A 15,709-nucleotide genomic window follows, 5' to 3' on the forward strand; every position below is an offset into this window, starting at 1 on the left:
GATTGTTAAATGTCTTGAGGTAATCTTGTTTAGGTTAAATCTGCTTGGTGTTCTATAACCTTCTTGTACTTGGATGTTGATATCTTCTCTAGGTTTGGCAACTTCTCTGTTAGTACTCTTAGCAATAAAATTTCTACCACTTTTTCTCTACCTCCTCTTTAATGCCAATAACTTAGATTTGACCCTTTGAGGCTATTTTCTAGATCTTGTAGGCATACTTTACGATGTTTTGTTGTTGTTGTTGTTGTTGAAAAAAAAAAATATATATATATATATATATTTAGAATTAGGCAGCTGAACTCAGTTTAGATGATCCCAATTTCATTGGCAACATCCAAAGCATCGTAATCAGGAGCCAATTGAACATATGCCTTTTTCTCTCCATCAGGCTGAATCAGGGTGTTGACCTTGGCCACATCAATGTCATAGAGCTTCTTCACAGCCTGTTTAATCTGGTGCTTGTTGGCTTTAACATCCACAATGAACACAAATGTGTTGTTCTCTTCTATCTTCTTCATGGCAGACTCAGTGGTCAGTGTAAACTTGATGATAGCATAGTGGTCAAGCTTGTTTCTCCTGGAGGCACTCTCCCGAGGATATTTGGGCTGCCTCTGGAGTCACAGTGTCTTGGGCCGCCGGAAGGTGGGTGACGTGCGGATCTTCTTTTTTTTTTTGTGGCTGTGGACACCTTTCAACACTGCCTTCTTGGCCTTTAAAGCCTTCGCTTTGGCTTTGGCTTTAGGAGGGGCAGGAGCTTCCTTCTTTGCTTTTGGTGCCGTCTTGTGAAAAGGGCTACTTTATGATTTTTTATTCTTTTTGTGTTTATTTCCTCTGATTACATGTTTTCAAATAGCCTGTCTTGAAGTTAACTAATCCTTTCTTCTGCTTGATCAATTCTGCTGTTAAGAGACTGATATATTATTTAGTATGTCAATTACATTTTTTTAACTCCAGAATTTCTGCTTGATTATTTTTAATGATTTCAATCTTTGTGTTAGATTTACCTGAAATAATTCTGAAATTATTCTCTGTGTTTTCTTGAATTTCTTTGAATTTCTTCTAAACAGCTATTTTGAATTCTCTTTCTGAAAGGTTGCATACCTCTGTTTCTCCAGGATTGGTGTCTGGTACCTTACATTCTCTTTGGTGCAGTCATGTGTGTCTGGATGAACTGATGCTTGTGGATATTTGTCTTTATTTGTGCATTGAAGAATTAGGTATCATGTCCTTCACGGGAAGGCTTTCCAGGTCTTCAAAAGAAGATAAGTATTGTGATCTAAGCCATATCTGCATTAGGGGTCACCCCCAACCCAGTAACACTTTGGTTCTTGAAGATTTATAAAAGTGTTGACTTGGTGGTGTGAACCCCGAAAATCTGAAACTGGTCTCAGTTAATTTAGAAAGTTTATTTCACCAAGGTTGAGGATGCACGCCCATGACACAGCCTCAGGAGGTTCCAACAACATGTGCCCAAGGTGGTCAGGGCATAGTTTAGTTTTATATGCTTTAGGTAGACATGAGACATCAATCAACATATGTAAGATGAACATGGGTTTGGTCTGGAAAGGGGGAATGACTAGAAGCAAAGACCGGGCAACTCAAAGCAGGGAGGTGGCTGCCAGGTCATAGGTAAATAAGAGACAAATGGTTGCATTTCTTTGGGATTCTGATTAGCCTCTCCAAAGGAGGCAATCAGATATGCATTTATCTCAGTGAGCAGAGGGGTGACTTTGAACAAAATGGAAGGCAGGTTGGCCCTAAGTAGTTCATAGCTTGGCTTAACTTCCCTTTAGCTTAGTGATTTGGGGGCCTCAAGATTTATTTTCCTTTCACAATGGTCTTGGATAAGATCTAGAAGAATTCTCTGGATTACCAGGCAGAGACTCTTGTTCCCTTTCTTTACTTTCTCCCAAAGAACACAGTCTGCCTCTCTATCCTGAGCCACCTAGAGCTGGGGAAGGGATCACATAAGCATCCCTGTGACCACAACCATTGGGATTGTACTGGGTTAGACCTGAAGTCAGTAGAGCACTGGGTCTTATCCAAGGCCTAATCTAACCACTACCTGGCTACCACCTATGTTTGCTCCAAGCCCTAAGGCTGTACTATCAGCTGGTGTTGAAGACAGCCAGTCTTGTGTCCTTCTGTTCAGGGTAGCATGTTCCCTTAGGCACTGGACTGGTCTAGCTATGCTGGCTGGGAGCCACGGATTAGAGTAAAAAACTATAGGAATCTACCTCATTCTGTATTCCAATGCAGTGATCTGTCACTCAAACCACAAGACAAAGTCCTTCCCACTCTTTGCTCTTCTTTGCACAGGCAGAAGAACCTTACCTCCTGGCTAGCACTGTCACAGGCTCACACAGATCCCTGCCAAGCTACCACTAGTGTTCACTTCGGACCCAAGGGCTCTTTAGTCAGCAGGTGATTAAATCCTGCCAGGACTAGGTCCTTCCCTTCAAAGCAGCAAATTCTATTCTGACTCAGGGCATGTCTAGATATGTCATCCGGGATCTAGGGCATGAAATGGGGGCCTCACAACCCTGCCCAGTGCCCTATCCTCCTGTGGCTCAGCTGGTATCCAAAATGCAAGACAAAGTCCTCTTTTCTTTGTCCCATTCTTTTGTTATCAAAACACCAGGGGTTTGGTCTAAGTCCTGCTACTCACCACACAAAAAGCCAATCACTGATGTGATGAGTATTGCCAAGGAAGAAGGCTTTATTCAGGTGCTGCAGTCAAGGAGATGGGAGGTCAGTCTCAAATCTATCTCTCTGACCAACTAAAACTAGGAGTTTATATAGCAGGAAAAAAATGTAACAATGTATAAGTAAACAGGAACTAGTGAGGGGCAAGGAAGCAATCATGATGATTGAGAGATTTGGCATCACATTGCCAAATGTGGTGCCTGTGGTGATCTGGTGAGTTTCAGATCTTTGATACTTTTTTTAAGACCTTAAGTTCATTTCCTGAGGAAAAAACTAAGATAAAACAAATTTAAGTTTCAAGCATTAAGACCAGAAGGGTCAGTTTCCATTTATTAAGAAAAAAAAAAAACCTATTGGGACTATTGGGTCAGTTTCACTCTCCTCAAGAGAAAGAAAAGGGTGTCTTTAGAAGTTGAGCTGTGCTGGTCGGTGATCACGGAGAGGGGGCAAAAGTACTCCCTTAGTCACCCCAGCTGGTGTCTTAGTAGGTCACATGGCCCTGAAGTCACTGTCCCCAAGCTTAGCACAGTACTGGGACTCATCTATAAGTTGTGTTGTGTCCTAGACTGCTTTTCAAGTTTATTTAAGGCTTCTGAGCACATTAGCCCACTATGGCAAGGCTTGCCAAAGCAAGTGTAGACTGCTGAGATGGGCAATTCCCTTCTGGTTAGGGCTGATCTAAATTCTCCCCCCATGGGTGGGTATCTGCTGAGTTCAGCCCAGTTTTGCTTCCTGCCGTGACAGGGCAACACTGAGTTCAATTGCAAAGTCTCCTAGTCGCTGCACTTTCTCTTCCCCAAACACAGAGATTCTCTGTGCCGTGACTTTGCTGTCAAGGGATTGGGGAATAGTGGTGTAATTCAAGTCTGTCTTTTCCACCCTCTTCAGAGCCTCTTTCAGTGATATGAAGTCAAAACAAGTTACTGTGAGTACTCACCTGGTTTTTGGTTCCTATGATGGTATTTCCTTTGTGTTGATAGTTGTTAAATTTGGTGTTCCTGTTGGGGGAACAATCAGTGGAAACTTCTATTTGGCCATCTTGATCTGCCCCTCAAAAAAGCTTTATTTTTAAATAGGGAAATGAGTAAACATTACCAGAAGTTGTTTTAAATATTGTGCTAAAACTTTTGTTCTGGTTTGCAAATAAAAATATTTGCAAAAAATTTATTTTCTTATTTCAAATAGAAATTCTCATATCTCCCTCTGGAAGTTGGTGGTGGCTGGAAATGAAGAAATTCACTGGGCAGGTTGAAAATTCTAAAATATACAGAAAACCAAGTATTCTCAAGGTGATGTTTATGTTGTGTGATCATAATTAAAATGAGCTTTAGTTTAAAAATAGCTAAAAATAAGTAAATAGCTGAATCTGCTTTCAGAAAGTTTTTAAGTAAATTTGAAATATGTTATACATGAACATTCCTTTATACTTTATATTCTGCCTCCAAATTTAGCAATATGTTTTCATTTTCATTTTTTTTATTTTTTCACCTCTTCAAACCCTGTGTATTTAATATATTAGGTACATTATGCCAATTTGAATCATCTGGGGAATAAAGTATATTAAGTAATTAGCCAAAAACTCTTATATTCATATATTATGTGAAAAATTAAATGCAATCTCTTCTTTCACCAATCAGAATTCTGGACCAATAATAATTTTTTAAAATACAGTATGATACATTTTTATCTTGTATTCATTATTAGTCTTCCACACAATAAAACAAAGATTTATGAGGGAAAATTTTGTCTTTTTCTTTATTTCTTTATTTAAGGACCTAAGACAATGCCTGGTACATATTAGCTCCTAAAATATGTACTTACTAATGTAAAAACAAATATATTCAATGTTAGTCTTTAAATTTTTTTCTGTATAAATCTAGACTATAAATATTAACAAAGAAAAATGAACACATATGTCCATACAAAAACATGTATACTATCACTCACAGCAGCATTACAAATAATAGCAAAAAAGCAAGAATAACTCAAATTATCACCTTGTGAATACATAAATGAAATGTTGTATTTCCATACGATGGAATACTATTCAATTTTTTTTTTTTTTTTGAGATGGTATCTTGCTCTGTCACCCAGGCTGGAGTGTAGTGGCACGATCTTGGCTCACTGCAAGCTCTGCCTGCCAGGTTCACACCATTCTCCTGCCTCTCCTCCCAAGTAGCTGGGACTACAGGCTCCCACCACCACGCCTGGCTAATCTTTTGTATTTTTGGTAGAAACAGGGTTTCACCGTGTTAGCCAGGATGGTCTCAATCTCTTGACCTTGTGATCAGCCTACTTCAGCCTCCCAAAGTGCTGGGATTATGAATGAGCTGCTAATGTATGCTACTACTTGGGTAAATATGAAAAACATCATTTTAAGTGAAAGAAGCTAGATACAAAACAAATTGTATGATTCTGTTTATATAGAAAGTCTAGAAAAGAAAAATTTATAGAGACAGAATGTACATCAGTGGTTTCCAAGGGCCGTGGTAGAGTGTGGTGTCTACATGAAAATGGGAATGAGAATATTTCAGGCTGATGAAAATATTTTTAAAACTGGACTAAATTATTACTAAAATCATTTATTATATACTTAGAATAAAGAGGTTTATGATATGTAAACTATTCCACAGTAAAGCTAGTTTAAAAAGCATAATATATAAGTATATATATTCACACACATATATATGCTTGTGAATATATATACATATATACATAAATGTGTGTATGTATACACATCTATATGCATGTGTGTGTGTGTGTGTATATATATATTTGTATTCTGTTTTGACACATACACACAAATAAACATATGTACACGAATATACAACTTATTTCCCTAAATTGAATCAAGAAACTTATTAGTGGTTACATTTGGAACAAAATATTTGAAGGTATGAGACATTTTTCTCTCATCATGTTTAGCTTTTTAAACAAGTTAAATTCTCAAAACTTATAAATGTATTATTTTTATTTAACAACGTCAAAAACATTTTAATTAAAACATATAAAAATTGAAGTCTCACTGGCCACCTGATTTCCAAAACTTGACCTGTTCTGTACATATCTTTAAATTAAAATTTGTCTGCCTCATACAGTGACCTTATGTATACACTTGCTAGACATAGAACATTGAACACCATTGGCTGAGCATCTTTTGATGATTATGATTCTGTCAGAGATAATGCTGTTTTTCGTTGAACTCATTGTACTTAATATATTATTTAAAATTATCAGCTGATACCAATTTATATATCTTTATCCAAAATGTGAAGTACTTTCCAGGTCATTTCATTATGTTTATCTAAATGCTCCTCCATTTCTATTATGCACCAGAATAAGCTGGGGAGCTTATTAAAACTGCATCTTCCCAGATCACATCCAAAATATTTCTGTGTTGTAGTTTTAGATTGTATTCTGGAAACTGATTTAAAAAAAAGAATACCAAGTGATTCTGATGCAGGTGGCCCTCAAACTGTGGTTGCCAAACATTCGTCTTGACTAAGTCAATCATAATGGATCTCATATCTAATTGGGGGGGATCTCAAAAAAGTCCATTTATTTGGAACTAGGTATTTTCCAACACATTTGTGGTCTATTAGGGGAAAATACTACACTGTGATGTTTGTATCCTCAAACATAGGTAAGCATTTAGCTAAATAGCTAAATCTATGCTGTTACAGCCCGGATGACACCTCCTACTGTCATTCATGATACACAGTGGCAGAGTGACTTCCAAACAGCAAATGTCCTTTCAATAATGGATGAAGACACTACACTTAAAAGTTCTCACTTGAGAAATTCCAAGTATAGATTTACAGGATTTATGTAAGTTATAAAACACATATCAGCCTCAGACATAGACCAAATGGAATGTAGAACAGGAGAACCAGTAGAATAACACAAGAAGAGACATTCCTCTCTTAACCATTTTTCCAAATTCCCTTATTGCAAACACTTAGCATTATTACCAAAATTACATCATTATATCACTAGTATGTTACCATATATCTTATTAATCTGAATTGTTCAATTAAATCTGGACATTTAATCTGAACCTCTACTACAATTTGAGTCATTAACTGATCCTTTTATTGTCATGTTAAAATTCAAATTAAAGAAATCCTTTGAGTTTATTAAAAAATGATACAGGCAGCCATACAATGCAAAATATACCTTTTACAGGAACAGATAAAATATAAACATTAAACACACAAACAATAATGTTTTCTTAAGCTGGGCACGGTGGCTCACACCTGTAATCCCAGAACTTTGGAAGGCTGAGGCAGGCGGATCATGAGGTCAAGAGATCAAGACCATCCTGACCAACATGGTGAAATCCTGTCTTTACTAAAAATACAAAAATTAGCTGGGCGTGGTGGCACATGCCTGTGGTCCCAGCTGCTTGGGAGGCTGAGGTAGGATAATCGCTTGAACCCAGGAAGGGGAGGTTGCAGTGAGTTGAGATTACACCACTCTGCACTCCAGCCTGGGCGACACATCGGGACTCTGTCTCAAAAAAAAAAAGAGAATGTTTTCTTAAGGAACAAGGAGGGAAACGTGAGTGTGATATGCCAAAAAAGTAATGTGTGTGCATGTGTGCGTATGCATATATATATATACACGTGTGTGCATATATATGTGTATAAATATATAGACAGATAGGAATACAAGTACATGTATAGACCAATGGTAATAAAGTACGACATGAAGACTGTCTTTAATTCAACCACCTGTACCTAAGATAAGGAGAAGAAATAAAGGAAGGAGGAAAGGAGAAAAGGACCAGGATACACTCTGTCAATAGTAAGATTCTGAGACTTGATTTAAGAGATTTGGTAGGAAATAATATTAGATAACTCTGCCTCAGTCCGGTTTATTCTTTGGGAAATTAGACACATATCACCCATTTTAACAGCTCCCCCAAAGCAAAGGCAGAATATTCCTTTGATTCCTTGATACATGAGTGCCTGACATAGTTGTGACACAGAGATAACTATCACATTATTACTCTTCATTGATGAATTACAGAACTTCCTGTAAGTCACTGAGAAAACAATCTGATCTATCTGGTTTGTCTCACTTTAAATCCTAAAATAAAAACTTATTATAGGAAGTCCTTTTTTACATAGTACAAAGCAAAGTACTTCAGGTCATTATTTTCCAAGGTATTTTCCTAAAGACCACCTAGGTCAAAGAACTCAGATTTGCTTCTTAAGTTTCTATAATCTTGTATCAAAAACAAAATCAACTTAATCAGAATTTTAGGATTGATGTTATTAATTTCGTATTTTTAACAAATACCCTAAGGGATTCTGGTGAATACCTGAGAATGACCCTCTAGATGATGAAGATGACAATACGATTCTGCTGTGCAAGTCTAATTCAGGTTCATGTACTGATTTGTATTTATCATTGTAGCAGGCTGAATAGTGATCACACAAAGATATCTGTGTCTTAATTCCAGGAACCTGTATCTGTTATCTTATAAGGAAAAAGCATCTTCACAGATGTGATTAAATTAAGGATCTTGAGATGGAGTGATTGCAGTGGATTATTCAGGTGGGTCTTAAATGTTATTGCAAATGTCCTTATAAGAGAGTGGCAGGAGGAGAGGTCATATAGACAGAAAGGAGAAGTGATATGCAGATGGAGTAGAGAGAGATTTAGAGATGTTACTCTTGAGATGGGAGTGATGGAGCCACAAGCCTAGAAATTCCAGTAACCTCCAAATGCTGGAATAGGCCAGGAAGTGATTCTCCCCTACAAGCAAACCATGACCCAGCTGACACATTGATTTTGTTCCAGTGGAACTAATTTCAGACTTCTGGCCTCCAGGACTGTAAAGGAAGAAGTGTATTATTTTAAGTCAGTAAGTTTTTGGTAATTTGTTAGAGTAACCCCAAGAAACTGGTAAAGTCCTCATGGAATAATGAACCAATTAAGCAACAGGTAAATTGACTTAATTCTATTTCCTCTACTGAATTGAAGGAGAAATTACCTGATTTCTCAGGTTTTCTTTGCAAGCTTGGGCAGTAATCAGAGTGAGGGCAGTCATAATAGAAAACCAGTAAAATTTTTATTGCACTTTCAAAAATGGCCAGTGAAAGTCAACAAACATATTCATGGGACAATTATCCCCTTAATGTATCTATGAGTTATATTTCTTGCTAGATCCAAGATGACAAACGGAAGAACAAATTGTTGTAACAAGAAAGGAAAGAGAGATGCATATAGCAAGCACCACAATTAGTGGGGAAAGACCACAAAACAGACAGGTATGAAGAAACAGAGTGACGCAAGAGGGCCAAATGTGTAAGAGGTTGAGGGATGCATTTATAAACTGAATCCCAAGCATGTAGTAAAAGCCTAGCACAAAGAAGACAATTAATAAATGATTGTTGAATTAATGAATAAAACATCTTTAAAGTTCCAGTCTAAAGTATGCATGGCAAAGTGTTAAACTAAGTCCGATATGTAGGCAAGGAGAAATCAGAATATGGATAATGGTATTTACTGTAACTGAGTCATGGGCTATAGCATGCCCTAATCATTGTTGTGATATATGAATTGTGGTCAAGATTCACTGTGAACTCTATTTAAAATATTATAAATATCCTCCAGTGGTATCTTATAGGGACAGTTTAACCAATGGTAGTGCTTATTTTTGTGCCAGGATAGAGAAGTGAGTAGAACATGGATTATTCAGTTCAGTTGTTTAATAAAAATTGGGAGATGGGTAAACAATTACACATCTTAATCTAGAAAAAATAGGCAAGTAGAAATAAGTAGCAGGACTAGAAGAGTAATTTGGAAGTTCCTTAAATTAAACAATTTTATTTTACTATTCCCAAGGATTCTGAAAGTCTTTTTTAGTTTTTATTTTTCGTTAAAATTTTCTATCAATGTTTGATTTCACTGGAGATGTTAGCTTATTTCATTATGATAGAGCTCTTGATAAGTAACTTGGAACAGAGCTGATCAAGAAAACCACAGTAAGTAAACTGCTTCTGAAAACCTTTAATAAGTAATGCACTGTTATAACTTATTAAAGATAATACCTATAAAATGAAAATATAACTCCCATTGTCTGAGTATGGGGAAGTCAGCCAAGCACTTCTCTTAACTATGAGAGTTTCTTCCAAATGGCAGAATAAATACTCTAGTGACAAAACAAACACCCAAGCCCTTTCTTAATGTTTTTTGGCTATGCATTCCTCTCTTTTGAATGACTCACTTTGCACCCAAGGAAATGTGGAGTCATCTCTCACTATTCTCCCTCACTTCTCACATTTGATCACTCTCAAAGACAAATAATTACTCTTTCTCCAACCTCTTGTTTCCTAAAGATGACTTCCCCATTTATTTCCAGGTGGGGACAACATTTTCATTATCATTACCAATTTAAATTTTCAGTACCTTGATTTGCTTATCACAATGGGAAAGAGGTGACTTCTCCAATTGACGAAATAGGTTATATTATTTCATTAGGTGGACTAATATGAAAACCGATGCTTGTGCCTGGTTTTCCCTCACATTGCTTACCCTATTTTTCCCTGTTGTTAGCCCCTTTAGCCTCTTAGGTCTAATTGTACTTAAATGTGATTAACTCATTTTACTGCATGTAGAAGATGTTAAAAAAAAAAAAAAAAAAAAAAAAAAAAAAGAAAAAGAAAAAGAAAAACGTAGTTCTAAAAGGTCTGGTTAAGAATTTTCTCTTCTATGCCCAGTTTCGCTAACCCTGATTGATTTAATAAGTTGTGACAGCTCTTTACAATGTCCCCAGCTGCCTTTATTTGGGGATGAAGAAAAAATGAAGAATCATTATATTAGTCTCTGGTTCCTGACTCATTCTTTTATTTTACTTCTTATGGAATTTTATTCTTTGCAGAATAAACGGATATTTAATTTTGAGCTCATGCTTCCTTATAATTACTCTCTCTTGGTTAAGAACCAGGAAAAAGAAGACGGTGTTTTATTATACTATACCAAACCTCCCAAACTTTATTAGTCCTATTAATTTTACAGTTTTAATAATTATCTATAATTTTATTTTGTTTTCTTGCTTTTTTGGGATATTGAGATCTCTAGATGGAATAACATCAATAAACTTCTAACCAATCTTCAGTATTTTCTAACATTCTACTGACATTATGCTCTTTGTGAGATGTATCTTGGTAGATCAATTTCATAGGTGTTTCACCTGTATAGTCACATGGGACCCTGCACTCAGGAGGGCTCTTCACTTGGTTTGATGATCTGTTATATTTTTATGTTCTTAATTTTATCTTAGAATTTGTGTTTTGTAAGTGGAAGGTGATTTTAAAAATGGGGCATGCCTGTGGGCAGAGGAAATACATGCAATATGTGCCCTCTGTTTCTTGATGATTCATTCACACACAGAGTCAATTATGCTCCGTGAACATAAAATTCTAGTGGGTCCATAAGCATGGGAGTTCAGTGAGATTGGCAGTGAGTGTAAGGTAAGTGTATTAATTTCACAGCAGAGTAAGAGAAGTGACTGACAGCCCCAAGAAAGCAAGCTTTCTTTTTGAAACACAATTTGCTTAAGTTGCAGAAGAAGGTTATTGATGACATTCTAAAAAAATACAAATAACTGAGAAACCTTATCATATTCCTTTTTACTGGTGACACTTTCTTTCCTTTATTGGCCAGCCAATTACACTAAGCTCTATTAATAGTTGCAGAAATACATAAATAAGATATAAAGATACTAAGAATTTCTTTTATGTATAGTAAAACATTAAATTTCAATTATAATAAATTATATTATTTTTGTCTTTTATGCAATATATTGCATCATTTGGTCGGACGCTGCATTTATGCATATTTACAGGAAGCACACATTTCTTTTTGACCTGTTATATTTTGTAGAAGTTAAGCTTTTATTTTATTTTTTCTATTACTTATAATACCTGTTCCCACATATCTGTTCTCCTGCCTATGCCAATCACTAAATGAAGAAAAGGCATATGTATACAAAAAAGATGGAATTGATTGTGGGCACCTTGGAGGTAGCTGTCACACCCATTATGAACCTCGGATATGAATAAATAAAATATTTATTTTATATATTAAATAGTACATTATGTAGTACATTTTAGTTTACATAGTAGTACATTATATTGTTACTGTTGCTCTATACTTTATGAAAGAGATCATTGGTATAATTCCATATAATCCCATCAACACAAATTAGATTTTTATTACTATCATATTCCAGAGAAAATGTGAATTAGAGCTTTCATTGTACCAAAACTTTAACACTACACAATTGCAGCTACTATTTATATTACATTATTTCTCTATTATGTCATAAAAGAATTCTGATTTTTATTGAGATAAAAGCTTGGAAAACATTTAAAAGATTAATGTAACACATGTAACCAAAACTCTGTGCACATGAATTAAAATATGCATTTTTCTAAATATCACCTGGAATATTTACAAAAATGTACCTTATATTATATCACTAAAAAAGAATCCGTGTTTTTCTAAAAATGAAAATACTAATGAATATCACACAAAAGATCTTCCCTAACACAGTATATATAAATTGTATCTATAAAAATTAGGTAATAAGAGGGAGTTTGAGTTTCCATTCGACCATGTCAGGGACTTGGAAGTTGTCACCTTGTCCTAATAGTAAGTACAAAGCTGAACAAAGTGAAAAATTAACAACTCTTCATCAATTTGTCCAGAAGTAAAGTTATAGGGTAAACTCCTGCCCACAAATTTGGGAGATAGACAGGCAAATATGGAGAATCACAATTTACTGAAACAAAAATCCTAAGCAGAAACCTCCATGAAAATGAGTAATAAAGTAAGAGAACCTGACCATAACTGATAAATTGCTGGAGGCTCAGAGTGAGCATGTCTGAGAGTTAAACATTTCAGAGAGACCCAGTCACAGAGAGACCCTGACACTGTGAGATTTACATCCAGGACCTCAACCATGTTCTCCCAGTGAATACAAGAGAAAAATTCTCTCATGTTTCTGTCAGGAGGAGGGGAAAATAAACCATATTGAAATATACCAGGGAATTCTGTTTTTAAATAGGCCTACCCTCAAGAGAAACTATATTACCAGAGCCTAGACTATTGGGGTTTTAATAAAAGACTACCTGGGGAAAGGGAAATACTGACTCAAGCCCTCTCTGGCCTTCCACGTGGGAAAAGGGAAGTGCCTAACTCTAGCCCACTTTGGCTGTCTTATCACACCTAAGCTGGGTGCAAGGAGGCCCAGAAGCACTTGTGAATTTCACAGTTAAGAGAGGCAGGTTTACTAAAAGACCAAGACCTAGTCATATGACTATAGAATGACTTCACAATGTTTATTCATATCAAGAAAATTGTAAGAAAAAAAAAGCCTGATGCTCATCAACTGGAGAAAGAAACATATATTTGTTCATCAGCATAATACATAGCAATGAAAGTAAAATGAATACAAGCAAATTTATGCATAAGTTTTAAATGTATCTTTTTTTTTTTTTTTAGTAAAAGGTGAAAGATTTATTTGATTTGAAGAAAAACCAGTGAATTAAATGTATCCTTATATTTAGAAACCATAAAGCAATTCTGATGACTACCTTCGGTGTGACACCATATTTATAAGACATGAAAAGAATAAAAGCTAAATTATGTGTTGTTTAGTGATAAATCAATAAAATTAGGAAAACTCAATATTAAAAAGTATATGAGTGATAAATATAATATATAAGACAATAATTATTTCTGGAATGAGACAGGGTTACGAGACTGGAAAGAAGCAAGCACGTGCAAGTAGTTTCCTTAAATTGACAACATTCTTTTTCAATAATTTGCATGGTATGTGATATGGTTTGGCTTTGTTTCCCCACTCAAATCTCATTTCAAATTGTGATCACCAAGTGTTGAAGGAAAGACCTGGAGGGAGGTGACTGGATCATGGGGACAGTTTCCTCTATGTGGTTCTCGTAAAATGAATTCTCATGAGATCTGATGGGTTTATAAGGGGCTCTTCCCCTTCACTTTCTTTCTCTCTCCTGCTGCCTTGTGAAGAAGTCTCCTTCTTCACAGTTGTTTGGATAAAAAGCTTCCAAGCTTTTACATGAGTAACTAGAATTTCCCAGCTTCACTTTGTTTCACACATAACTTCATACTTGACAAGGTTCACAGAAGCATGGGCAATGCTGAAATAATAAGCTAAGTAGAAATTGATTACTTGTTTTACATTAAAGTTCTTTGATGCAATTGGTCATATTGACAGAGGTAGAGAAAATAGAGACCAAACAGGGCCCAGAGGTCCCAGAAACTATGTTTCTCGGTGACTTAGCATTATAATCACACTCTTACTCAGTTTGTCAGATAAATTATATGGTACCCATACATGGAACAAAGCATTTCATTAGCTAATGAAAAAATTCTAAAGAAATAAAAGAGGAGTATTTGTTCTCAGATAACTTACTGTTCAGTTAGGGCAAAGAAAAAAATACTCTCCAGGCATTCACCTTATTGCACAATCAGCAGGAGCCATCTTTTTACATTAGGTGCTCTGTAGTTTCTTTTTTGATGTTTGTTTTCTTTTGTTTTAAAACTTTATTTTCCAGCTTTGTTGCTGGTACACAGAAACAAAAATTTGTTTTTAATAAATTGAATAATTTTCTTGCATGGGTGTATTGGTCTGGGTTCTCCAGAGAAATGGAACCAATAGGGAACAAACATACACGCACATACACACATGCAAACACATATGTAAAGATATTTACTGTGAGAAAATTGATGCACACAATTATGGAGACCAAAAAGTCCAAGATCTGCATTTGGTAAGCTGAAGACAAAGGACAACTAATGGGATAGTTCTAGAATGAGTCTGAAGGCCTGAGCACCAGGAGAGCCAATGGTCTAAGTTCCAGTCTGAGTCTGAATCCAAAGGCAGAAGAGGATTGATGTCTCAGACTGAATACAGTAAGGCAGAAAGTTATTCTGCAATTTCCAGAGTCAACTAGACCTTTCTAAAAAAAAAACTGGAAACCAAATAGATTTCACAGCAGTTCTTCACAGTAACAAAATTTGATGTTGGAATTCATAATCCTTAGACTTTCTTTCATAAATCAGACAACATCAAATTTATAAAAATATTTGAAAACTATTCCAAAGCAATATAGTAACAGGTGAATTAAAATAGAAGTGAAAAATAAAAGTATATTGCAAATATACTTTTGCAATATTTTGAATTTTGCAAAAATTCAAAATACAGGCAGGAAAATATTGTGAGCAGGGTAGAATTAATTTCTTGTAGTGCCATGAGTATTTAATGGGATCATACTAGTTGTGGATTATTTTAGAAGCTACCAAGGCAAATTAAACATGAATCGTGATCTCAAGAATCTTATAGCATGGCAAATATGAATAGAGACCACCAAAATCAATCAAGTTATGTAACAAATATTATGGAGGACAATGCCTCACCTTTTTTTTTTTTTTTGCCTAATATATCTGTCTCAAACATGGACTTTTAACAGCCAGCAGCCACTGTATCTTTTATTGAAGGACTGCCCTTTAGCTAGTGGAACCACTTGGTCCAGACAGAGGAAACTGAGTTCTTCACGGGATTTCTGCCTAAGATCTCACTGATACTTGGCTTCTCCCTTCTGGGAACTGAACCTAAGTTTAGTACAGGATAAATCTACAGGTCCTGAGAAGGAAAACAGAAGCCTCCCCAGGAGGTAACCTTGTTTTTGATTTCATATTCTATGTGGAGCAAGATCATCTTGACTTTGTTATGATGGTTTTATTGCTTTCATGTTCAGAGATAAGTATTAGTTATTACTTTATGTTGCAGAGAGTATCTAATCGATCTACCTAATTTTAAACATTTTTTTCTTTTTTTAAATGTAGTACAATCTCAAATCTATTGAAATTATTACATTCACTTATGATAAGAATGAATCTCATGGACAAAATGATTAACACTCCTAGAGAACTGACTTGTTTAAACAAT

The 15,709-nt window shown here is 35.6% G+C and overlaps 1 pseudogene; it reads right to left on the reverse strand.

The window, feature by feature from the left end:
• Positions 1-305: 305 nt before the first annotated feature.
• Positions 306-8,764, reverse strand: LOC104655028 (annotated as a pseudogene).
• Between the last annotated feature and the right edge of the window lie 6,945 nt (positions 8,765-15,709).

The sequence above is a fragment of the Rhinopithecus roxellana genome, chromosome 17, assembly GCF_007565055.1.
Source record: "Rhinopithecus roxellana isolate Shanxi Qingling chromosome 17, ASM756505v1, whole genome shotgun sequence".
In the NCBI taxonomy this organism is placed as follows: Eukaryota; Metazoa; Chordata; class Mammalia; order Primates; family Cercopithecidae; genus Rhinopithecus; species Rhinopithecus roxellana.